This window comes from Leopardus geoffroyi, chromosome B4 (assembly GCF_018350155.1).
Source record: "Leopardus geoffroyi isolate Oge1 chromosome B4, O.geoffroyi_Oge1_pat1.0, whole genome shotgun sequence".
In the NCBI taxonomy this organism is placed as follows: domain Eukaryota; kingdom Metazoa; phylum Chordata; class Mammalia; order Carnivora; family Felidae; genus Leopardus; species Leopardus geoffroyi.
In genome coordinates, this window is record NC_059341.1 from 67,626,304 (window position 1) to 67,652,306 (window position 26,003).

At 36.2% G+C, this 26,003-nt stretch overlaps 1 pseudogene; it reads right to left on the bottom strand.

The window, feature by feature from the left end:
* Positions 1–23,547: 23,547 nt before the first annotated feature.
* Positions 23,548–24,361, bottom strand: LOC123591201 (annotated as a pseudogene).
* Between the last annotated feature and the right edge of the window lie 1,642 nt (positions 24,362–26,003).

Below are 26,003 nucleotides of genomic sequence, written 5' to 3' on the forward strand. Positions count from 1 at the left end.
AGGAGATAACCACCTCACACCTGTCAGAATGGCTAAAATCAACAATACAAGAAAAAAAACAGTATTGGTGAGGATATGAAGAAAAAGGAACACTCTTGCACTGTTGGTGGGAATGCAAACTGGCAGAGCCACTGTTGAAAACAGTATGGAAGCTCCTCAAACAGTTAAATATGGAGCTACCCTATGATCCAGCAATCTCACCACTGGGTATTTATAAAAACACCAATTCAAAGGGATACATGCACCCCTATGTTTATAACAGCATTATTTACCACACCAAGTATGGAAGCAGCCCAAGTGTCCATCTACTGATGAATGGGTAAGGGAGAGGTGGCATATACACACAATAGAATATTATTCAGCCATAAAAAATGAAATCTTGCCATTTGCAAGAACATGGATGGAGCTAGAGAGTATAATACTAGCTGAATAAGTCAGAAGAAAACAAATACCATATGATTTTATTCATATGTGGAATTTAAGAAACAAAACAAGCAAAGGGAAAAGAGAGAGAGAGACAAACCAAGAAATAGACTTTTAATAATACACAACAGGGGCGCCTGGGTGGCGCAGTCAGTTAAGCGTCCGACTTCAGCCAGGTCATGATCTCACGGTCCCGGAGTTTGAGCCCCGCGTCAGGCTCTGGGCTGATGACTCAGAGCCTGGAGCCTGTTTCCGATTCTGTGTCTCCCTCTCTCTCTGCCCCTCCCCCGTTCATGCTCTGTCTCTCTCTGTCCCAAAAATAAATAAACGTTGAAAACAAAAATTAAAAAAAAAAAAACTAAAAAAATAGATAAAGAGCATAACTTAAAAGTATTAGGAATGAATAAATGAACAAAATAAGACATAATACCAGATATTTTTAAATATTCTAAACAACCTTATGGCACAAAAGTTGAAATACATATAAAATAGACAAATCTCTAGAAAAATATAATTACCAATCTAAATTAGAAATCTCTATAGTTATATTGGAAAAAGACAGAACATGTGTATGATCATGTAGCAATAAAAGAAGTCCAATCACTGGATCAAAATAGTCTCATAAAGAAAACTCTAGACCCAAATAGTTTTAAAAGTCCTATCAAACATTAAAAAAATTTTGATTATTCATAACTTTTCAGAAAGTAGAAAAAATGGAACATTCTCTAACCTCTTTAATGAAAATGGTATGAACTTGATACCAAATTCAGAGAAGGATGAAAAAAAAAAAAAAAAGGAGAGAGAGAGAGAAATTATAGCCTGTATTTCCCTCCTGACTGAAGAATCAATCCTAAATGAGATATTAGCAATTTTAGACCTACAATATATTATTAAGGTTGATATATCAAGTCAAAGTTGATTTTATTATAGGAATAGAAAGTTCATTCAATATTAGAATATCTAATTATTTATATTAAAATTTTAATGAAGAAAAACTTAGCAGTAGATTTAAAAAAGCATTATATAACATGTAACAATCATTTTTTATAAAAGCTGTTAATAAACTAGGAATAGAAAGGAGCTTACATAATATGAAATATATCTACACATTTCCACAAAACACACAAAATACAATTAGTGTCCTACTTAATGGTGCTAGATGAGAAACAGGAAAGGATTCCCATTGCTGGCTCTTTTCAGCATGGTCCTGGAGGTTATAGTCACTGTAATCTGGCCAGAAAAAGAAATAAAATGTATCAAGATTGGAAAGAAAGAAATAAAACTGTTATCATTTGTAGATGATTGTCACTATTGAAAACATAAAATGATCTATACAAAAAAATTGTTATTATAAGTTTGCTAGTTAGAAATCATTATTAAAAAGTCAATTACAGGGGCACCTGGGTGGCTCAGTTAAGCATCTGAGTTCGACTCAGGTCATGATCTCATGGTTCGTGGGTTCGAGCCCCACATTGGGTTCTGTGCTGACAGCTCAGAGCCTGGAGCCTGCCTCAGATTCTGTGTCCCCCTCTCTCTTTGCCACTCCTCTGCTCATGCTTTTTCTTGCTCTGTCGCTCAAAAAATAAATAAATGTTAATTTTTTTTTTCAAAAGCCAATTACATCTGTGTATATAGGCAATAAACAGACACAATTTTTTGTTGAGGAGAAAGAACATATGATTACAGACTTCAAAGAAAGACCCACAATTTGTAGGCCTTTAATCTGTGACAGAAATGGCAGTGGAGATGAGTGGAGAAAGGAGGAATTTCCCATAAAAAGTACTATGAAAACTGGGAATAAGAAAAAATGTGAAAGTGGATTGTTATGTCACATCATACTAAAAATAATAGTAATAAATCCAAGTGTCTTAAAGACATAAATATAAAAGGCAAAATTATGGACATTTTTAGAAGATAATATAGAAGGTGATATTCATGGTCTCAGGGAAGAATTTCTTAAACAAGATTCAAAAAAGCACGAACTGGGGGTGCCTGGGTGGCTCAGTTGGCTAAGCCACTGACTTCATCTCAGGTCATGATCTCATCCATGGGTTTGGGCCCCTTGTCAGGCTCTGTGCTGACAGCTCAGAGCCTGGAGCCTGCTTTGGATTCTGTCTGTCTGTCTGTCTGTCTCTCTCTCTCTCTCTCTCTCCGCCCCTCCCCCACCCATGGTCTGTCTCTCTGTCTCTCAAAAATGAATAAACATTAAAAAAAAAATTTTTAAGCACTAACTGTAAAGGAAAAGATTGAGAAATTTGACTACCTTAAAATTAAGAACTTCTCTATCGAAACACACCATCAGTGAATCTAAAACTATCTCAAAATGTAAAAAATGTTGCTGAGTTAAAAAGCACATTATTAAGAGTAAAGATGAGCAAAAACCTGTGGAAAGTTATTTAGTAACAGAAAACTGACAATGGGTTAGGATGCAATACATAAGGTATTCCTACAGTTTACTTTAAAAAAGCCAGAAAATGATAAATTTTAAAAGTGATCAAAGGATTTGACTAAGTCTTAAATAGCCTCCTAAATCTGGAAACATCTCAAATATCAATGGAGAGTAAAAAAGATAAATAAATTATGGTGTGGTAGAATGTTATAGGGAAATTAACAAATGAACCTTGGGTATAATTCATAAAAGTTTAAAAAATGATGTTAAATAACACATTATTTATGCTGACAGCTCAGAGCCTGAAGCCTACTTCGGATTCTGTGTCTCCCTCTCTCTCTCTGACCCTCCCCTGCTTGCACTCTGTCTCTGTCTCTCAAAAATAAATAAGCATTAAAAAAAATGATAAAAGTTATAGAAGAATACATACATAAACATTTTTAAACATGTAATTACTAGTGTCAGACCAGGTATTTTATAAATATTAATTTACTTAATCCTTGGAACAATTCAGTGATGTAACTGCTATTGTTACCCTTTTGGTTTACGATGCAGAAACTGATGAATAGAAAGGTTAAGTAACTGCCCAAGATCACATAACCGGGAGGGGCCTGATTTGAAACCAGACAACCTGTCTCCGGGGTCCGGAGTTTAACTCCATTCATAAACGTTCAAAAGTAGGCACAGCTAAGCAACATATTATTTAATAATATACATATATTTGGGAATAGATATGACAGAAACTATTATTGAATATAAAATTAGCACAAAATTCACAATTACCTGTTGTAGGGGAGGGGAGAGTATACAACCTTAGAGGGAAATAGAAGGATTCAAAGAAATTGGCAATGTTCTCTTTCTTAAGAAAGTATCTGGGAGGTGTGTATATAGATGTTAATTTATTATTGATGTTGTTATTCTCTGGTGTACATATCCATTACATGCAGTCTATATTTCTGAATTTTTGAAAAAGACTAAAAGAGAGAGGCTAGCCTCTGAACCCTGAACAGAGGAACAGTCCCTGCACTGGAAGAGAAACCTGTACTTCCAGAAGTTTTCTGTGATCTACATGGGTGCCAGAGAAGGTAGTTGGGCTGAATCATCTTGAAAGGATCTTTCCCCTACAGCCGCCCAGGGTCAGGGTATGTGGGTAGGATCTGAGAAGCTAGGTCCTGCTGGAGTGCACAGTGCAAATGAGGGCTCTGAGCAGTGGGGATGGAGAGAGTTGTCCAGAGAGCTCACAAAAGCAGCCCAAGAAAGAAGAGCCAGAATCTGAACACCTGCCAGATGATAACTGCACCATGAAAGCAGACACTACAGGGAATAGAAGGTGAAGGGATAAAAGGGTAGAAGGTTAGAAGAGTGAGGGGGGAGCTTTGAACTGGATAAAATTAAATTCTTGATATAGACTGGACTGGACTCTTAGTCACCTATAAATAAGGCTTTTTGTTAATTTATGAAAGTGGCAGGGGAAAGTTAAGGGGATCTGCCTGAGATGTTGTCCAAAAAAGGAAGATTTTGCAGAGCTGGTGTGAAGCCCAGTGGGGAGAACAAGTAAAGTTGTTTCCCACTTGCATTTTACCAAGTTTAATAAATGAGTTCAGATCATAGAGTCACCTGGGTTTTGAGGGCACCTGGGTGGCTCAGTCAGTTAAGCATCCAACTCTTGGTTTTGGCTCAGGTCGTGATCTCACAGTTCGTGAGATTGAGCCCCCGTAGGGCTCTGTACCAACAGTGGGGAGCCTGCTTGAGATTCTCTCTCTGACTCTCTCTCTCTCTCTCTCTCTCTCTCTCTCTCTCTCTCTCTCTCTCTCCCCCTCCCAAGCTCGTGCTCTCTCTCTTTCAAAGTAAATAAAAAAAAAAAAAAGACATGGGTTTGAACTGTGTAGGTTCACTTATATGCAGTTTTTTTCTGATAATATAGTACACTACTGTAGATGGGTTTTCTGTTTCTTATTATTTTCTTAATAACATTTTCTTTTCTCCAGATTACTTTATTGTAAGAAGACAGTACATAATATATATAGCATACATAATATGTGTCAGTCAACTCTTTCTGTTATTAGTAAGACTTCCAGTCAACAGTAGGCTATTAGTAGTTAAGTTTTGGGGGAGTCAAAAGTTATACACAGATTTTTTTGACTGTGTGGGGAATCAGTGCTCCTAACCCCAGCATTGTTCAATGGTCAACTGTACACACATGTCTATTCATTTGTCTTTTAAAAATAACTTTACTGAGATATGATTTAAATATTTTAATGTTCAAACTTTCCAAGTGTACAATTCAATGGTTTTTAGTATATTCACAAGTTTGTAAAGTCACCATCACTATCTCATTTCAGAACATTTCATTACCCTGAAAGGATACTCTATACATACTATCAGTCACTCCCCATTCCCTGTTGTCCCCGGCAACCTCTAGTCTATTTTATTGTCTCTGAATTTGTCTGTTCCGGACATTTCATATAAATGGGATATATTGCCATTTGTGTCTGACTCATTTTACTTAGCATGATGTTTTTAAGCTTCATCCATGGTGTAACATGTATATCATGTTCCACTTTTTTCTATCTATGTAGTATTCCATGCATGGCTTTACTATATTTTGTTTATCCATTCATCAGTTGATAGACATTTCAGTGTCCACTCTTTCCTGTATTATGAATAATGCTTCTGTGAACACTCACATACAAGGTTTTGGGTGAACATCTGCTTTCAATTCTCTTGAGGATACACATAAGAATGCAATTGCTGGAGCATATGATAAACTCTACGTTTAACATTTTGTGGGAAAAAAAACTGTTTTTCAAGTGGCGGCATGATTTTACAACCTAGTCAGCAGTATATGAGGGTTCCAATTCTCCACATCCTCACTAACACTTGTATGCCTTTTATTTTAGCCATTCAGATGGGGGTAAAAACGAATCTCATTGTGTTTTTGATTTGCATTTCTCTAATGGCTAATAATGCTGAACATTGTTTTATGTGCTTATTAGCCATTTGTATACGTCTTTGGAGAAATGTCTATTTAGATACTTTGCCCATTTTTAATTGGGTTATTTGTCTTTTTATTGTTGAATTGGAAAAGTTCTTTATATATTCTACATGTAAGTGCCTTGTGCTATATATGATTTATACATATTTTCTCCCATTCTATGGGTTGTCTTTTCACTTTCTTTATGATGTCCTTTGAAATACAAATTTTCTTAATTTTGATGAGATTCTATATTTCTATTTTTTCTTTTGTTGCATGTGCTTTTTTCTCTGCCTCTTTTTATACACAAATGCAATCATACCATACCCATTATTCCTCAACTTGCTTTTTTTAAATAATAATTCTTTGGCATCTTTCCACATCTCTCTCTCTACCTCTCTCATATCTATCTATACTATATATCATTTTATAGCAGCATAGTATCTTATTTTATATAGGTAAATAACAAGTTCTCCATTGATGAATATTTAGATTTTTAAAGCTTTTTGCTATTATAGTGCCAAAGTGAACACTCAGAGAATATATCTTTATATACATATGTTAGTATACCCACACTGTACATTTCTAATTGTGAGTGTTGGCTTAAAGAATATTTGTATTTGAAATTTTGAGAGATAGTACCAAATTATCTTCAATGATGTTATATATTATCCTTTAGTAGTATTTGAGAATGTTTTGCATCCACAGGGTACTACCAAACTTCTTAGCTTTACTCATTTAAGTTGCTTTGCCTTTGTTTGTGTTTGAAGTTGACTATGTTTTATATGGTTATTGGACATTTTCATTTCATTTTGTATAGTGTTTCTTTATAGCCTTTGCCCATTTTTCTAGTGGGTTATTTGTCTTTTTATTGAATTTTCAGAGCCTTTTGTATATTAAGAAATTTTATTTTTTCTCAGTTATATGTTGTAATATTTTTCTTATTTTGTTATTTTCTTTTGAATTTCCTTATGGAATTTTTGATGTACATAGGTTTAAGGGGCTTTTGTAGTTAAATTTACTACTCTTTTTTCTTATGAACTTTAGCAAGTCATTTTTTCCTTTTTTCTTAATTTTTTTCTAAGGACTTTTTCCTATTCTTCAAATTTTGGAGAATCTGAAATCATTGGCTATTCTTTTCCTTGACTTAATTATAAAAACCACTGCACACAATTCTTTGAAAATTTAATTATTACCTAAAATAGTGTCATGTACATAAGCCCATTGAATAAATATTATTAATAAAACTTTCAAATCCATATTCAAATTTTACACTTTTTCCATTCAAGACTATTTAAATATTTTTTTAAGTCAAAGCTTAAAATAAAATTGGTTTGGCATATCCCTTTACCAAATAAAGCCAACGCAAAATAAAGTTTTAAGCATAACAAATTTACATTCCATAGAACACTTGCCATTTTACCAACAAAGTTCAGTGGTTTGTTCTTGTTCTTGTTGTTCACACTGCTAGATAGCAGTTGCTTCCTGACGGGTTGAGAAGTAACAACAGACATTTGAGCCCTTTGTATTTGGAGAGAACCCCTTTGTTCAGACCAGAAGCCCTAAAGGTTCCCAGGCACCAGTCAGAAGGGGGGTTTCCCAACCCTGAGTGACACCTGAATACATGTCATCCACAACAAAAGGAGAGTTTCAATGTGTTCAGGCAGGAGATTAAACAGAGAGTCTTTTCAGAAATGAACAGAAGTGCCTGCAATTTAGAGTTCAATTCATTTAACCTGTTACCATAAGTCTGCTAACTTTCTTGTTTTCTGTTCCAAGTCATATCTGCAACAATTGTGACAAGAATAATTAAAGTCAGCCATTGTTTCTGTGATCTTGATCATATATCCAAACTCCTGTAATTATGCTTACAAAAATGCAAGGCTTGAATTTTGTTAATAATGACATTTTGAGTTGCATAGGAAGTTAGTGATATTATTTTTCAGAATTTTGCTTTTAAAATTAAATAAATATATTAAAGGCATATAATTATAAAAATATTCACAGCAAAAAAAACTTACAAATGAAACTATAAGGGAAGTCTGCATAAAAATATCCAACTAAGAACTAAATAATGAAAAACATTTTCAAAATTGTTATAGGAAATCTGTATAGAATAGAGTGAGGAAGCTGAACTGGAAAACTTCTGAGCTGATGCTCTAATAACTTTTTTTCAACTCAAGAAGACTTTATAGAAAGAATAGGATTCAGCCTATGTAAAGGGATAGTTGAGATTTATACACATAAAAAGTTACAAGGAAAACATAAGCTCAGAATATAACTAAAAAGTACAAAGTGTGTGTTTGGAAGAGGAGGAGTGTTAACAGAGATTATAAAAAGATATTGGCAGGCCACGGGTGTTTATTGGACAGAGCTGTAGACGCTGGCAGGAAACTGGTTACCCAAAGCCTTGAGGTTGAAACCAAGATCAAAATCTGATCTGCATGACCCAAACTGGATGATATCTGGGAAAACAAATTTGATTATGTCACACCCAATCTTACATTTCTTTTATCATTCCTCACTGTCTAAAAAGAAAGTCCAAACCCCATAATAAAGTCTGGCGATGCCCTTCACGTTCTGAGCAGAAGTCACATTACTATATTTATCTTCCAACCTTAAGAAAGTCTGCACTCCATCCTTTCCAAATTTGCCTCATGCTCTGTCCATGCTATGTTCTTTTTATTCCTCCATATCTGTCCTGCATGGTTTGTATGTGTGTTTTCTTCATCTCACTTAACCATCTTGCAAACTTCTATTCATCAAACTCAACTTTAATGGCTTCTCTTCGGAAGTCTAGCTATTCTCTTAGAGATAGCATTCCCTCTTCCATTATTTTGTGACATTGTTCATTCTAGTAGGAATTATAGATATTCTTCCCCTGATAGTTGGAGCTACTCAAACTGAAAGACCACCTCATATTTATGTTTGTATTTGAATTGGTTTAAAATCCAAGTCATCTGATAGAAAGAGCTCTATATTAATATTCATAACACTTCATCTTAAAAATAAATATCTAAGAAATTAGATTAATCCATGAGAAACTGTATTTATCATTTGGATTCTGTAGAAGTAAGCCTCAAAGGTGGGACCTGCTATCTTCTGCCAGTGTAACAGCACAATCACTCTTCATTATAAAAATCTGATTTGCAGTGATGTTATGGGCAAATTACATAATGGAGTTGTAATTTATAATTTATTCTTTTTCTCAGCTTCTTTGAGATATAACTGACATATAACATTGTGTAAGTTTAAGGTTTACAATGTGATCCTTTGATACATGTGTATATTGCAAAATGTTTACCACAATAAGATTACTTACATAATTACCATTTTATTGTTGTTGTTACAATGAGAACATTAAAGCTCTATTCTCAGAGCAACTTTTTACTAAGATCTGTATATATTATTAAGATTATTGACTTGGGGGTTTATAAAATTTGTGATTATTTCTTCCAATATTGTAATTTTCAAATTATTTGAGAATATTCAATTACGGTCAAAAGGCAAGACAACAAATGGTACGAGTAAAACTCATAAAAAAAGTGTAAAGCATAGATAGTAAATAAACTATTAAGTTATGACATATAGTTTAAGTCTACAGAAGGTAAGTGTAGATAATGAGTAAACAAGTAGCATGTAGAACATAAGCAAACTTAAAATATATATGAAATATCAAGAATGAATTACTAATCTTTTTTTTTTTTTTAATTTTTTTTTTTTTCAACGTTTATTTAGTTTTGGGACAGAGAGAGACAGAGCATGAACGGGGGAGGGGCAGAGAGAGAGGGAAACACAGAATCGGAAACAGGCTCCAGGCTCCGAGCCATCAGCCCAGAGCCCGACGCGGGGCTCGAACTCACGGACTGCGAGATCGTGACCTGGCTGAAGTCGGACGCTTAACCAACTGCGCCACCCAGGCGCCCCCGAATTACTAATCTTTAACATATACCAAAGATAGATAAAATTGATAGAAGTTGTGATGGGAAAAAAAGTGTTAAAGACAGAAAAAAAGCATAAAGACCAGTTTATGATCATGACAACCCCTAGATAATAACACATAATAATCCCATTTTGGTCCCAAGTGTTCTTTTCTCAATCCAAGAAACACGAATAAGAACCATAGTGGCTCAACAAACTAATTGGCCTGAGTTTTCTGATAGAAGAAATGTGTATCATTGCCCCAGACACATCCTGTCTGTGGGCACCTTGTTCAAAACTCAGCTATGATTCTCATAATCACATTGTAAACCAGGAGATCTAATGCAACTGAGAGAGACACAGGACATATGAACTTTGCATAAGGAATTCAGATAGTATAGTATTCTCACTCACAACCTTTTCTAAGGGCATTAATGTAATCAACCTTTTTTTATGGTTTCATGCTGGTTATCTTTAAATGATTTAATAAACTATAATTTGAACATCTTAATTTTGTCAGTAAATCTTTCTGTTCCATGGCCCCTGGGATAGGCTGCTTGGTAGTATCCTTGGAGGCTACCATCACATCAAGGTAATTCCCCATGTGATCAGTAAAACTGTAGATTCTCCTGGATTTTAAGGAATAACATAGCTGAAGTTAAGAGACTAAATAAAAGAGTAAATGACACAGCCAAGAAAATGATCTTTTCAATCAAGAATAAAATATTTATGCTAGCTAAATAATCATGAAACATTTTTTAAAAAGTCATTGTGATTGAGGAAATAATTTCCCTGTTACATACTAAGAACTATGAGCCCTATTGAAAACAGTCAAAAGGAAATGGTAGAGTGGAATTGGTGAATCCCTAACCTGGGGAGCAAAACATGAACTCTAATCTGGCTTCTGCCACTTCTTAAATGGGAGACTAACTTGAGTTACTTAACTTTCCTGAGCCATGGTTTCCTCATATGACAAGTGAGAAAAAATAAAATAAAAAGAACCCAAGAAGGTATTTTGTAGATGTGATTAACATCTACAATCAGTTGACTTTAAGTAAAGAAGATTACACTTGATGGCACAAAAATAGACACATAGCTCAATGGAACAGGATAGAAAGCCCAGAAACAAACACATGAATATATGGTCAATTAATCTTTGACAAAAGAGGCAAGAATATGTAACAGGAAAAAGATAGACCCTTCCACAAATAGCATTGGAAAAATTGGACAGCTACATGCAAAAGAATGAAACTGGACCAGTTTCTTACACCATACCCAAGAATAAATTCAAAATAGATTATGAGACCTGAAACCATAAAAATCCTAGAGGAGAGCACAGGCAATCATTTCTCTGAAACTGGCTATAGCAATATTTTTCTAGAATTGTCTCCTAAGGCAAAGGAAATAAAAGCAAAAATAAACTGTTGGAACTGTGTCAAAATAAAAAGCTTTTGCAAAGCCAAGGAAACAACAAAACTAAAAGACAACCTACTGAATGGGAGAAGATACTTGCAAATGACATATCTGATCAAAGGTTTGTATTCAAAATACGTAAAGAACTCATACAATGCAACACCCCAAAAACAAATAATCCAATTTAAAATGGGCAAAAGAGGGCCGCCTGGGTGGCTCGGTCTGTTGAGCGTCCGACTTCGGCTCAGGTCATGATCTCACGGTCCGTGAGTTCGAGCCCTGCGTCGGGCTCTGTGCTGACAGCTCAGAGCCTGGAGCCTGTTTCAGATTCTGTGTCTCCCTCTCTCTCTGCCCCTCCCCTGTTCATGCTCTGTCTCTCTCTGTCTCAAAAATAAATAATCGTTAAAAAAAATTTTTTTTAATAAAAAAAAAAATAAAAAAATAAAATGGGCAGAAGACATGAACAGACATTTCTCCAAAGAAGACATACAATTGGCCAACACACACATGAAGAGATGCTCAACATCAGTCATCATCAGGGAAATACAAATTAAAACTACCTCACACCTGTCAGAATGGCTAAAATCAAAAACACAAGAAACAAGTGTTGACAAGGATGTGGGGAAAAAGGAACCCTCATGTACTGTTGATGGGAATGCAAACTGGTACAGCCACTCTGGAAAACAGTACAGAAGTGCCTCAAAAAATTAAAAATAGAACTACCCTATGATCCAGTAATCATACTACTAGATATTTACCCAAAGAATACAAAAACACTAATTCAAAAGGATATGTTTATTGCAGCATTATTTACAATAGCCAAGATAATGGAAGCAGCCCAAGTATCCGTTGATGAATGAATAAAGAAGCGGCAGTTTGTTTATATATATATATATATATATATATATATATATATAAATAAACATATATATACATGTATATATACATCATATATATGTGTGTGTGTATATATATATATATATATATATATATACACATACACACACACACACTAGAATATTATTGAGCCATAAAAAAGGATGAAATCTTGCCATTTGCAACAACATGGATGGAACTAGAGAGTATAATGCTAAGGGAAATAAGTACATCAGAGAAAGATAAATACCATATGACTTCACTCATTTGTGGAATTTAAGAAACAAAACAAAGGAACAAAGTGGGGGAAAGGAGAGAGAGACAAACTAAGAAATAGACTCTTAATTATAGAGAACAAACTGATGGTCACCAGAGGGGAGGTGGGTGGGTGATGGGTGGAATAGGTGAAGGGGATTAAGAGTATACTCACCAGGATGAGTACCAAGTAATGTATAGAATTGTTGAATCACTCACTATATTGTACACATGAAAGTAATATAACACTGTATGTTAACTATACTGGAATTAAAATTTTAAACTTATATAAAAAAAAGATTATACTTGATGATGTGGGTGGGCTTTACCCAATCAATTGAAGGCCATGAGTGTAAAACCCAAGATTTCTCTGAAAAGAATTCTACCTCAAAACATAAAAATCCTGCCTGAGTTTCCAGCCTGTCAGCCTGTCCTACAAATTTTAAGCTTGCCATCCCTCATAATTGTGCGTGCCAATTCCTTAACCTAAATCTATCTACCTACATCTATTATCTATCTATCTATCTATCTATCTATCTATCTATCTACCTACCTATCTATCTATCCATGCAATCTATCCCATGCTCGTCTGTTTTTCTGGAGAACCCTAACTGATACACCTTTCCTACTTCTATGCCACAGAAATAGGAAAGTAATTTGAAAACTTCAAAGTGCTATGCCAATTTAATGTATTATCCCAAGTGTAACTCAATTTTGTATTTTATTTTATTTTATCTTATGTTTATTTATTTTTGAGACAGAGACAGACTGAGTGGGAGAAAGGCAGAGACAGAGGGCGACACAGAATCTGAAGCAGGCTCCAGGCTCTGAGTTGTCAGCACAGAGCCCAGCATGGGGCTCGAACCCACAAACCACAATATCATGACTTGAGCCAAAGTCGGACACTTAACCAACTGAGCCACCCAGGTGCCCCTCAAGTATAATGACTGCAAATGTATTTATTATATGTTTCTGAAAAGTTCTTCTTGTTTTTACAAAAATATACCTTAACTGATAGTTTGAGCAGAAATGCCAGTTTTCAAAAGGGAAGACAGTGGGGAGTATTTGAATGATGCCTGTGAACGATTGGTTTAATTACTTATTTTGTGAATATTAATTTAATAACATAGGTGAAAGGGGGAAGAACAGTGTCATGATTTATTGGTCCTCATCATTCAATATAATTGAGTAAATTATCTATTTTGATTTTAGCATAAAGCTTTCGGTCTCAAACCTTTCAGTAAAAATGAAATTTTAGGTTATTCATTTAATCTAAAAATACACAGAACCTTTCCCTACATCACCATAATCCCCATTTTTCTCTTTGCTCTTTGTCCCTCCATAAAACTTACCGTTTTGGTTAGTCCAGTCCAGACAAGCAGGATTGCTCCACCTGAGTGAGTATGTCCTCAAATAAAAGCTCAACTATGAATTCTACTGTTTGTTCTGCAGAGTTCACCATGAATGTGTTACTCTTCCACCATCAGTTAGTAATCCAGCTGATCACCCACTTAGCATTATCCAAGCAAATCATTGTGCAACATGCCTCTCCTATCATCACTCCTCCACTTTCCATAAGTCTCATATCAGAGTTAGTCGTATTACTTTAGGGACAGCTCATTTTGGATTATAAGCAATCTTTCTTGTTTATAAGACTTGGCTTGATGATTTTAGCTTTACTGCAAAAATTAAACCACCCTTAAAGGGAAAGTTTCACGAGCAGTAAATGTTCAAAAATACAATTCAGAGTTGGAAAGCTATTCCCAAATGAGCATCTCTAAAATTATTTGTAACAGTAACGTTAATACATTAAATAATTGGGCTTGATGCTATACAGTGATCATGTGAAAAAGAGTAATGCATATTGGAATGTTTATATTATGATAGGGTCATTTAAGAAAACTCAACCTAATAACCACACCTCATTATTCATTGAATTTAAAAGAATATATATTCTTGGGGCATGTGGGTGGCTCAATTAGTTAAGCATGTGACTTCAGCTCAGGTCATAATCTCACGGTTCATGAATTCAAGCCCCGCGTCAGGCTCTGTGCTGACAGCTCAGAGCCTGGAGCCTGCTTTGGATTCTGTGTCTCCCTCTCTCTCTGCTCTTCCCCCATTCATGCTCTGTCTCTATCTCTCTCAAAAGTAAATAAACATTAAAAAGTTTTTTAAAAAGAATATATATTCTTTTTGTATATCCCAGAGTCTATGGACAGTAAAGAACAATTCATCTGTTAGACTTGCTTACAGATATAATAAAAAAAAAAGCAAATTATGTTCAGAATAAATATTAACTACTACTTGAGTGAACTGGCACAGAGTTAAAATTCAATTTTCTTATCTAGTCTTTATAAAATGTTCATTAACTTAGAGTTATGACAAAAATGAAACATCTATTTACAGTTTGGAACAATAATAAAAAAAACTTTTCTACAAGTTTTTGTTTTCTATCTTTGTTCTTGGTCCTTAATTCTCAATATCCTTCCTTGAATTCATCAAGCCTGTTAGTGTCACATCTCAAAAGATACAATTTTTCATTGTCAGACTTTTCCCATAAAGTGCATTCTTCTGGGTAAAGTCTTGATAAACCTTGAAAATATTGCAATAGACAGAAAATTTAAGTTTTAATCTCTAGAAATTTTTTGAATATTAACTCTGCCTAAATTCTAATAAGTCTTCCTTAATTATGTGTTATTTTTTAAATGCTATAAAAACTGTCAAGATAAATTGAGATGTACCTCAATCTACCTCTCTCTGCATTTTGCTATGTAGCTTTATCCTCAATATTTTTCTCTCCAAAGAGCTCATCACTCAAAACTAAAAATATAAAGATAGCAGCAAGAACTGTTATGCCTGGATAATTTTGGGCAGATAGTTGCAGGGTATTGTTGGTTTGTTTTTGTTTAGTTTTGCTTTTACAAATTCTTAGAAATCTGAAGTTTCTGCATTATGTATGAATTGCTAGAATTGAAATCTATAAGGACGGGGGCCGTGTTCTTCCCTGTCCCAGCATTCCACCCAGACCTCTGGAAATTAGAGAATGAATTAAAAGGAAAGAATATATTTTTTTTTTTTATCAAAACTTGGTCTGATTCTGTATGAAGGCCTAGAATTCATAGACCACATCTATGTTACTTTCATTGCCTCTTTTTTGGCATCAATAGGACATCTCCGGAGTCATAGGTTACAGGAAGGTCCTTCTGTAAAATATCTTCACTTCTCTCTCTCTCCCTCTCTTTTTTTAATGTTTATTTATTTTTGAGAGAAAGAGAGAGTGAGTGAATGCAAGCAGGGGAGGGGCAGAGAGAGAGAGGGAGACACAGAATCCAAAGCAGTTTCCAGGCTCTGAGCCGTCAGCACAGAGCCTCACTCAGGGCTTGAACTCACGAACCATGAGATCATGACCTGCGCCAAAGTCAGACACTTAACTGACTGAGCCACACAGGTGCCCCCACGTCTCTTGATTTCTTTTTATATGCGCTCCTAGAGGACTTTAAGGTACTGATTAAGATTATGAGGTTCTAGAGTTGATAGACCCAAGTTTCAACACAGTTTTGTCATTTATTGCAAGTGTGACTGTGGACAAGTTACTAAACTTCCCTCTATTCAATTTACTCATTTATAAAATAATAATCCCTATTCCAGAGATGATTAAATGAAATAATTTATCTAAGACATTTAGTGCTAGTTGGCACCATAGGAATCATTCAATAAATGTTAGGCATTATCATTATTATTACTACTGCTATAATTATATTTCTATTTAACTTATAAGCTCCATGACAGCAATAATCACCCTTTTTTAAGCTTTTTGCTTCTAATACTTAGCATAGTATTTGATATGTGTTTTTTGAACTGAACTACTTTGATGATCTACAGAGACAAATGTAAAAAAAAACAAATACTCTTCTTTTTTCCTGGTTGGGCATGGGTTAGGGAAGAGGTAATATACAATACTCTTAGCTTATGAATCACAAACAGTGATTGCCTGATCTATATTTCTAACCTAAAACTCAAATGCCCAAATTTTAAAGGGGGAGAAAGATTGGCTTATAACTTTAAACTGAGAAAAGAGAAATTTGAGCAAAAGCTAATAAGGTTACTTAAATGTTTGTGTTCTGCTTTTTTGTTGCATATGCTGCTTGGTTTTTAAAAGCAACACAGGTGTAGTACCTGACTAGCTGAGTCGTTAGAGCATGCGACTCGGTCTGGGGTCATAAAAGCAAGACAGGTAAAGAAAGAGATGACCAAAAATAGAGGAGAAAGTGCCAGAGAAACATTAAGTTTTTTTTACTGTATTTCACCCTATTATTATTATGTTGAGGGAATATTCCAGTTGTCTGTTTACAAAGTAATTTCCCCCACCCACATAGCAAAGTTTGGTGATTCTTCAACCATGGCTAAATGTCAACCTTTCCATATTACTTGGAAGAAGTTTCCAAAAAGGCTTCCTTAAAGGAATTCACCATGTAAATGCATGATGATAATAAGAATTGTAAGATCATTAGGGCTTCCTCCTCATTGAGAATTTCTTGCTAAGTAAACCTTTATCTGTGTGTCTGCATGCTTTTTTTTTTTAATTTTGTAATGTTTATTTTCTTTTGAAAGAGAGAAGCAGAGTATGAGCAGGGGAGAGGCAGAGAGAGGGGGTCATAGAATCCGAAGCAGGCTCCAGGCTCTGGGCTATCAGCACAGAGCCCGACGTGGAGCTTGAACTCATGAACCGTGAGATCATGACCTAAGCTGAAGTCAGACACTCAGTCGCCTGAGCCATCCAGATGCCCCTGTGTGTCTGCCTGTTTTACACAGCACACACCTTGCCATAGTAAGCACCATAAGTGGGGAGAGATAGTGCAATTTTTCATTTGGAATACATTGGAATGTTGGTTTTTCCAAATTCCTCATGCAGCATAATAAAAGGATTTAAAATCTCACATATAGGCCACTTTGAGCACTTCTCTTGGTGCTGTCAGCCCAGAAATCAACTGATAAAGTGATTCCACCAGACAAGGTGAGGCCTATTAAAACATTACATCATTTTGTATGCACCGAGCCAAGGAAGGATCTTCTCATATGGCACTTCCATGAGGAGCTTGTCCAGTGAACATTTCAGTGACTCAAGTGGTTATGATTCTACCCTTGCTTGAGAAAATATTTTGTAAGTTACTCATCCTGCTCTTAGGAAATTTAGACATATAGAGCGAGCCATACAAAACATTTGAGATCACCAAATCCAACCCTCTTGTTTTTGAAATTTATCTAAGATCTAACTGGTGGAAAACTGGAAATAAACCCAGGTCTCCTTTTCACTACCTCACACTGATTCCTAGTTATTTAATGTAAAAATAACTAATTTTATTTTAAGAGCACTCTTCTGTTCCTTCTGTAGTATAATTAAGGATGTATTTTCCAAGCAACGGTTCTCATGCCAGAAAGTTTCTCGATTTCATATTTACGTTCTTGATGTTATAGTATCTATTTAATTTTGTAAAATATATGAGCAAAACATTTAGGATTTCTCTCTTTCAGAGAAATTGTAACTTGGTAAAAATGTATTACATTTAAGTTTTTCAAAATTGTAAAACTAAGTGAAGTTAGTGTCACTTGGTGAAAAATGTCAGTTATTCATTTTGGGAATATAGCTTAACACCCATATTTAAAAAATTTTTTTTTTAAGTTTATTTATTTATTTTGGAGGGGGTGGAGCAGAAAGAGAGGGAGAGAGAGAATCCCAAGCAGAGTCCACACTATTAGCACAGAGTCTGACATGGGGCTCAATCTCATGAACCGTGAGATCAAGACCTGAGCCAAAATCAAGACTTGGACGCTTAACTGACCGAGTCACCCAGGCACCCAAGATTTTTTTATTTTTAAGTAATCTCTACACCCATCAGGGGGTGGGGCTCAAAACATGGGGCTCAAAATCACAACCCCGAGATCAAGAATTGCATGCTTTGCCAACTGAACCAGCCAGGCTTCCCAAGACCCATATTTTCATCACAGGTAACTGTTTCATTGTGCAGTGAACTAACAACCCCATACTTCTACAATGTAAATATAATTTCATTCCTTTTAAGCAGTTCCTGCTGCATTAGCTATTAGATGAGTTACTATGTTATTTCTCAAAACTGTTCATATAGAGTCCAATATTTTTCATGTGACTGTCATAACATGGAATTCATGAGGGCCACAAGTCTTTCTCTGCTTTGGGGAAGTTGGCTCTCGAAGTTACTCTCTTTCTTTTTTTATCAAGTATTTAAAAAAATTTTTTTAATGTTTATTTTTGAGAGAGAGAGAGAGAGAGAGAGAGAGACAGAGTGCAAGAATGGGAGGGGCAGAGAGAAAGGGGGAGACATAGAATCCAAAGCAGCCTCCAGGTTCTGAGCTGTCAGCACAGAGCCTAACATGGGGCTCAAACTCACGAACCGTGAGATCATGACCTGAGCCGAAGTTGGACACCCAACGGACCGAGCCACCCAGGTGCCCCGAAGTTACTCTCTTTCTTTTGAAATTCTCTAGGACTCTTCACTTAGGAATAAAATCTGACTACTCAGCCTAAGAGACAAAATGTCACTGAAGAACGCTTCCAGGGAATTAATTGTCTTCTTTATGCTTAGCCATCATCAAACAAGTTCTCTTAGAATAATATCAAGACCTAGACTGGCTCATATCCCTGTAACCTACAGTGACAACTACAGGGTTTTTAAATCTGTGTTTAAACCCTAACTCTGCCACTGAACAATAGTTCTATCACCTTGGGCAAATTAAGGAACCTTGCAGTGCTACTGTTTGCTTATGTGTTAAGACAATAATTCCTACCTTTCAGTGGTGTTGTAATGATTGGATAAAGTTATATATGTATATGTAAATTGCCTCCAGAGAATGCCTAAAACATAGTAGGATTTGAATAAAAGGTACTACTTACAGTATTACCCTTCAAACAAGTCATTCCTGCCCTGTAATTCTTTAGGTACTTACAGATTCTCATATTTCAAATGACCAAAACCAATGCTGATCGCTAGGTGGTCATATTTTCTCAGTATAACTTCTTAGGCTAATTTATCTTCCTTTTCAATTTTTGTATGTAACCCATAGTTATCACATTTCTGGCACGTGCTCTTTATGGTTAGACTTTCCAGCTTAGTGCGTTCCCTCCCTAGAAGATCAGAACCCTTAATTATGCACTTTTCCCCTAGCCACATAGCCAGGGATTTAGAGCTCCTTAAGAAGATTAATTAAAACTGCTGCCATTCCTGTAGCAAAGCTTCCTTTATTTTGGACTGCTGAACTGAGGGTTAAGTGCTTTATCACAGAGCAAATCAATGGCAACGCTGGATGTGGAAGCCAACAAGCTAGATTACCAGCTCTTTGTGCCACTGAAAGAACACTTCCATTGACTGATTTTTTCTTCTGTGGGATTTCAACAATACCTTAGTGAGAATCTGCCTAGAGACAAGAGCACCTTCCTGTACTGTGATATGATATATCCGCACACTCACAGACAATTCCCCATTGATCTTAACTGTAGAAAAGGGAAGCCTGGCACACTACTTAAGAAGGGCAAGTCAACCTAATTAACAATTGCACTGACTCCCAGCTTTTTTACATCAATAGTGCTTTGTCTATGTTGCTTAACCCTTGAATACTTACAGGTGGGTTTCCTGCTTACAAATAACTAGCCAATATTTATCTAACTTAGGTTTATTAGATAATTTAATTTTGTCTATTTTTCCAGATCATTCGTATAATAAGTAGTCTGGCTCAAATATCAATGTATTGCTCCTTGACACATATATGAAAATACCTCCATATTCTTTGGTACATAGCATTTGTTTGTTTGTTTGTTTCCTCATGGAAACTGAAAGCAAGAGAAAATATATCCTTTTAATAAGAAATGCTTTGTGCTTTGCTTTTATAATACAGTTTTGTGCCAAAGCCCAGAATGAATTTACCTTATAAACCAATCTGTGAAATTATGAATTTAATTGTTTTAAAAGTTGATGGTTATTAATCAGAGTGATAGAGAAGAGATTTGAATAAAGAAAAATTCTCAAAATTATCAAGTATAGCGTGTATAACATATAAGATACATGCAACTATTACCTGGAATGTGGTGTGTGTGTGTGTGTGTGTGTGTGTGTGTGTGTGTGTAAAAGACACTGCTGAGGTAAATTTTGAATCAAAGCAAAATGTAATCCTAATGTATAGACTGCTTATAAAGATATCTTACCAGTGAGAATTTATACACCATTTTTATGATATTTTGATTTGGACTCTTCAATAATTAAAAATATGTTCCCCCTCAATATGAGCTCAGTTATTAAGTACAGTATTTCAAAAATGGAAGACACAAATAGAAAAATAAACCATAGGTTGTACTGTTCAACCATCATTATGTGCTACCTCAAATCTTCATCTTGATGAGCACCTTTGCTTTACGAAATCCTTCAAACACTCTAGTATGTGCATCTTCAGTTTTGGAATAAAAAGGAAAATGTAATTGAAAAATAACAGAGTTTATGTTTAGCAATTTGGAGATTTTGGATTACCCATTCTAATATATCAATTTCAGTTCATATTTCACTCTTTCTCATTGCCAGGTAGTATTCCATTGTGTATGTAAAACACAATTTCTTTATCCATTCATCAGTTGATGGACATTTAGGCTCTTTCCATAATTTGGCTATTGTTGAAAGTGCTGCTATAAACATTGGGGTACAAGTGCCCCTATGCATCAGCACTCCTGTGTCCCTTGGGTAAATTCCTAACAGTGCTATTGCTGGGTCATAGGGTAGATCTATTTTTAATTTTTTGAGGAACCTCCACACTGTTTTCCAGAGTGGCTGCACCAGTTTGCATTCCCACCAACAGTGCAAGAGGGTTCCCGTTTCTCCACATCCTCTCCAGCATCTATAGTCTCCTGATTTGTTCATTTTAGCCTTTTGTAGCAACGTGGATGAAACTGGAGAGTATTATGCTAAGTGAAATAAGTCATACAGAGAAAGACAGAAACCATATGTTTTCACTCCTATGTGGATCCTGAGAAACTTAACAGAAGACCATGGGGGAGGGGAAGGAAAAAAAAAAAGTTAGAGAGGGAGAGAGCCAAACCATAAGAGACTCTTAAAAACTGAGAACAAGGGCGCCTGGATGGCGCAGTCGGTTGGGCGTCCGACTTCAGCCAGGTCATGATCTCGCAGTCCGTGAGTTCGAGCCCCGCGTCGGGCTCTGGGCTGATGGCTCAGAGCCTGGAGCCTGTTTCCGATTCTGTGTCTCCCTCTCTCTCTGCCCCTCCCCCGTTCATGCTCTGTCTCTCTCTGTCCCAAAAAAATAAATAAACGTTGAAAAAAAAAAAAACAACTGAGAACAAGCTGAGGGTTGATGGGGGGTGGGAGGGTGGGTGATGAGCATTGAGGAGGGCACCTGTTGGAATGAGCACTGGGTGTTGTATGGAAACCAATTTGACAATAATTTTCACATTAAAAAATAAAATAAAATAATAAAAAATTAAAAATATATTCGTTCATATTTAATAATAAGCCTGCAGAATTCCTGTGGCTGCTTATTCTTTATGATGAAATTCAAGATAGATTGTACCAGAAACAGTTTTCTTGACTATTCATATATATTGAGGGTGAGAAAAAAGATTAAGTTGAAATAGAGTTCTTTACAGTTCATGTTTCTTCTCATCTAATGATGGCAAACTGTGAAAACATTACCCAAGAGCATGGTTTTCTAGCTAGTAAACCATGTTCAAAAATGTTTCCCAGTTTAATACAAATACATTCATTCAGAAAAGGAAATTGCTGCGTTGATATGTCCCAGGCAGATTGTTTCCTGTTTTGGAAACCACTGTGTTCAGTTATTCAGAGCTGAGATGGTTCTATTCATCCTCCATAAGGGGAATTGGCCAGCTCAGTGAGAATGACTTCCAAATATTTCAGTAGAATTAAAGCTCAGGTTTTAGACTCACTGGATAACTAAATATAAAACTTTTTTTCCCTATAAATTAAAAATGTTTAGGGGCGCCTGGGTGGCTCAGTTGGTTAAGCATCCAACTTCAGCTCAGGTCATGATCTCATGGTTCGTGAGTTCAAGCCCCATGTCGGGCTCTGTGCTGATAGCTCAGAGCCTGGAGCCTGCTTTGGATTCTGTGTATTCCTCTCTCTCTGCCCTTCCCCTGCTCACGTTCTGTCTCTCCCTCTCTCTCAAAAATAAAGAAACAAAAAAATTTTTTTTAATGTTTATTTTTATATGCTATGATCTTTTATTGTTTTCATACTTTGTATCTGCATGCCAAAAGAATTTGGAGTTTCAATTTGAATCCCCATTTATGCTATCAATCTTATGAAATCTCTTCTGGTAAGATGAGACATAATTTTATAGTTAGAGGAAATTCTTAGCTACTCCCATTAGAGAGGCACAAAGTTTTGGAAATTATGTATTAGCCAGTAACTCCATTTTTCCCAATCACATTTTCCATATAACCTGCTACTAACAAGTAAAGTAATTGATCTAAATTTTATATTACTCCCAAATTTTACTATGTTAATCACTTTGTGCACCCAACACTTTAAACTCCCTTCCTTTGGTGCATGTACCATACTCTTCCCCCCCCCCCCCCCCCCCCCCCCCCCGTATAACTTTTGCCCTGGCCACCTGTTTAAAGTAGGAGTTTGCAAAGGCATTACCACCTCCAGTTCCAGTGATTGGACCAAGCCAGGCTAATAGCAGGCATTCCCAAGATTTTTCTAATTTGATGAGGGAAGGGACCAAATGAAAGGAGGTATTTGTTTACTAGATGTATTAACTAATTTGGGATTTATTTGTGATCATTTATTTAGTGTTTTTGTAAATTGATTTAAAAATTTCTCCTTACATAACAAAAATAGAGAGTAACCTATTGTTACATTTGGATCATATAATAATATGGAGTTTAACATTTTTAGGTAGCCAAACATGTTTTATTCTATCACTGCTTTTCAAAAATTTTTGAAGTAAGCTGACGTACAATGTTATATTAGTTTCAGGAGTATAACATAGTGATTCAACAATTCTATACATTACTTAATGCTCACTATGATAAGTGTAGTTTACCATACAATGTTATTATAATATTACAATGTTATTTTGCTGCTAAAAGCTTTATTGTTTCCATTTGATCCATGCCTTGGGAGGGCTCCAAGATGGTTAAAAACCTACTTAGTGACTGCAGAGAGAGGCTCAGGCATAAGCCCTGGCACCAGAGGGATGCCAGAGGGGCCTCTCAAAGGCTTCTGGGCTTCAGAGGCTTCTAATCATGCTTGAGGGTGAGCCTTTCAGAGAGATACTCACCCAGCCCAGCCTGGGGGCCAGCTGGCCTGTGGAGGTTAATCAGATGGTCGCCCATCTTCTTGATGAATTTCACCTCCTGATCTAGGAAGTGGTTCTCCCTGAAGTCACAGAGATGGAAGTCTGTGTGGCAGAACCCTGACCATCCATATCCAAAAGGGCCTGGTTCAGGTTCTTCTCCAGGACCATGGTGGCTTCCATGGTGTTCAGGGTTTTACCCCACTCATCTTATGATGGCTTCTGCATGTCCTGGAGGAGAGAGCAGTTGCAGCACTGGTTTTGCACCTTTAAGAGACATTCAGCTCCCTCACACTTCTCCTCAACCAACTCGTAGATGGAATGGCTCACTCTCTCCAGAGCCACTGGAAATAGAAGCCCAGAGAGAGGTAGGTGTAGGATGCCAGCAGATGCATGTTGACCAGATGTTTGACAGTGTCTCCCACGTCGGTGAAATAATTCTGACAAATATGGGAGCTCATGGGTAATCAGTAATAAGGAGTTATGTTCAACATAGGGTGTTGGCTGGTCCTAGAGGCAGACTGGCTGAGAATATGGCTCCAAAGTTTGTGACTGGAAAAAAGGTTGGAAAAAAGTTTGGATGCTGGTAGGAGGCTGACAGAAGGGGCATTCCTGGGTCTGTACGGTCCAAATACTGTTGAAGCAAGAAACAGATCTGCAGGACCCTGGACACACAGCCTATTATAGTATTATTGACTATATTCCCTATGATGTTCTTTTTTTTTTTTTTTAAGCTTATTTATTTATTTTGAGAGAGGGAGAGAAAAAACAAGTGGGGAAGAGCAGAGAGATCTGAAGGGAGACAGGAAGACAGAGGATCTGAAGCAGGCTCTGTGCTGACAGCAGAGAGCCCAATGTGGGGCTTGAACTCACAAACCACGAGATCATAACCTGAGCAGAAGTTGGATGCTTAACCAACTGAGACACCCAGGTGCTCCCCCACCCCCTGGGCTGTACTTTTCATCTCCATTTATTTTATAACTGTAAGCCTATACTTCCCAATTCCCTTCACCTATTTTGCCCATCCCCCCACCCACCTCTTCTCCGTCAGTCACTAGTTTGTTCTCTGTATTTAAGACTCTTCTTGTTTTTCCTTTGTTTGTTTTGTTTTTTAGATTCCACATATGAATGAACTTATATGGTATTTGTTGTTCTCTTCCTGGCATATTTTAGTTAGTATAATACCCTCTAGGTCCATCCATGTTGTTGGAAATGACAAGATCTCATCATTTTTTATGGCTGAGTAATATTTCATCGTATATATATGTATGTATACACATATATATACATCTTTTTTATCCATTCATCTGTCAGTGGACGCTTGGGTTGCTATCATATCTCAGCTATTGTAAATAAAGCTATAATGAACATAGAGGTATGTATGTATCTTTTTTTTTTTTTAATTTTTTTTTTTCAACGTTTATTTATTTTTGGGACAGAGAGAGACAGAGCATGAACAGGGGAGGGGCAGAGAGAGAGGGAGACACAGAATCGGAAACAGGCTCCAGGCTCTGAGCCATCAGCCCAGAGCCTGACGTGGGGCTCGAACTCACGGACCATGAGATTGTGACCCGGCTGAAGTCGGACGCTTAACCGACTGCGCCACCCAGGCGCCCCTGTATGTATCTTTTTGAATTGGTGTTTTCATTCTCTATTGGTAAATACCCAGTAGTGGAATTACTGGATCATATGGCATTTCTATTTTTAATTTTTTGAGGAATCACCCTGTTTTCCACAGTGATTGCACCAATTTACTTTCCTACAATAGCACACCAGGTTCCTTTTTCTCCCCATTCTTGCCAATATTTGTTGTTTCTTGTCTTTTTGATAATAGCCATTCTGACTGTGTGAGATGATATCTTATTGTGGTTTTGATTTACATCTCCCTGATGATTAGTGATGTTGAATATCTTTTCGTGTGTTTGTTAGCCATCTGTATGTCTTCTTCAGAAAAAAATGTCTATTCAGGTACTCTGCTCATATTTAAATCAGATTGTTTGGTTTTTGGTGTTGAGTTGTAAAAGTTCTTTATATATTTTGGATATTAACCCCTATCAGATATATCATTTGCACATATCTTCTTGCATTCAGTAGGTTGCCTTTTTGTTTGGTGGATGGTTTCCTTTGCTGTGCAAAAGCTTTTTGTTTTGGTTTAGTCCCAATGGTTTTTTTCTGCTTGTGTTTCCATTGCCTGAGGAGACATATCCATAAATATGTTCCTAAGCTCTTGCTGTTCCTGTTTGTAGTCTCCTTGCTCTAGTGTTTGATTAATGCTCTCAAAAGTACATCACACAATTACTTTCCGAGTTTTGAGCATTTGCTCACTACTTTTGCCAAGCCTATCATGTGCTTAACCTCTGCAATGATAGAGAATGGCAATTGTTTTGCTGAATTAACTCT